Source organism: Apodemus sylvaticus, chromosome 3 (genome assembly GCF_947179515.1).
Source record: "Apodemus sylvaticus chromosome 3, mApoSyl1.1, whole genome shotgun sequence".
NCBI classification, from domain to species: Eukaryota; Metazoa; Chordata; class Mammalia; order Rodentia; family Muridae; genus Apodemus; species Apodemus sylvaticus.
In genome coordinates, this window is record NC_067474.1 from 33,343,017 (window position 1) to 33,344,786 (window position 1,770).

The window sequence follows — 1,770 nt, forward strand, 5'->3', positions numbered from 1 at the left end:
AGTGAATAATTAAAGTTGCCAGTCTTATCATTTGTAAGCAAAAGTTAAGAACATAGTTTAGCTGCAGGCAGGCACTGGTACTGGCGGGTGTCCCGCTCCCCCAGCCCAGATCCTGTGGGATCCCCAGCTGGATCCGGCCTGGGTATTGCACTCAAGGCAGCTCTGTTGGAGGCACTAAAGCAAGGAGCAGTCGGGTCCTCTGAGGTCAACGTCATGAAGTGCCTGCCATTCTTCTGCCGCGTCCATGTGGTACAGGCTTCGACTTCAGCTCCAAGCAACTGGGCATACTCACATTCAGTTTTCCTGAACAAATAGTAGACAATCTTCCAGCTGATGTGTGCACTGGGCCAGCGTTGGGAGAGGAGAGGTCGATAACATGGTGCTGAGCATAGGAGGGAAACCATACTACAAGGAAATGAAAAAGTTCATGGAAACCCACATCATCCATACCTTCAAAGGGGACTTCTATGGGGGAAATTCTCAATGTGGTCATTGTTGGCTACCTCAGTCCTGAAAAGAACTTTGATTCTTTAGGGTCACTTATTTCTGTGATTCAGGGTGATATTGAAGAAGCTAAAAAACAGCTGGATTTACCAGAACATTTGAAACTCAAAGATGACAATTTCTTCCAAGTCCTGAAAGGCAAAATTATGAATGGGCACTGATGAAAAGTCTCTTAATTGTCCACCTACTAGTGTCGCAGTGCTTCTGATTCAGTCTCATCTTGATCAAACCAAACGTTTCCCTGTAGTTGTCAAGAGGGCTCTAGCCTTTAGCTCCATCATGTTGCCTAGTACTAAGAAATTCATTCAGATTTTTTCCCCAAGGTTTTCTATATCCAAAGTTGTCTCCCTTTGTGCTTTCTTAGTTGTTTCTACTTCTGTTTTTAGATCCTGGAAGTTTTTGCTCAGTTCCGTCATTTGCTTGTTTGTGTTTTCCTCTAATTCTTTGAGCGATTTTTGTGTTTCCTCTTTCATGACTTCTGCCTGTTGTTCAAACTTCTCCTGTATTTTTTTTAAGTGATTTTTGCATTTCCTCCTTATTGGTTTCTAACTTCTGACCCATATTCTCCTGAGTTTAAGTGATTTTTGTGTTTCCCTTGTAAGGACTTCTAGCTTTTGATCATTTTTCTCCTGAATTTCTTTAAGAGATTTATTTATGTCCTTCATGTGTTCCTCTAACAGCATCCTTACCAGGGCTTTTAAATCCAACTCTTGTTTTTCTGGTGTGTTGGGGTATCCAGGATTTGCTATTGTTGGGGAATTGGGTTCAGATGCTGCCATAATGCCTTGGTTTCTGTTAGTAACGTTCCTACGTTTGCCCTTAGCCATCTGGTTCTCCCAGGAGTTAGATGGTCTTATTGTCACTGGCTGGTGCTTCAACCTACTGTGGATCTTTAAGGTTATTTCTGCAACACTGGATGACTGGGTTTCCTCTGGCACAGATTACTGATATGCTGCCTTCCTCTTTTATGCCTTTGGAGCCCTGCCCAGTCTTGCCACAAGCAATGTTATACTTGGGTTGTCAAGGTGAACCAGGTGTTCTCTGACTGCTCTGTTATGGAGCGAAGATGGTGTGGTGGGGGTCACTCCCTCTGTAGATTCTCACGTAGGACACAGGTTCCGTGACCGACCGGCTTGCAGATGAACCGCCTATGTGCTCAGTTCCTGTGTGCAGGCAGACCCCTGGAGATTTGTACCCCCAGAGATCAGTACCTAGTGACCCTTTTCTGTCCCGGCAGGCAGCAAATATGGCCGCGGGGAATCTCTT

At 44.7% G+C, this 1,770-nt stretch overlaps 1 pseudogene; it reads left to right on the plus strand.

The window, feature by feature from the left end:
• Window positions 1-213: 213 nt before the first annotated feature.
• Window positions 214-665, plus strand: LOC127679835 (riboflavin kinase-like; annotated as a pseudogene).
• Window positions 666-1,770: the final 1,105 nt, after the last annotated feature.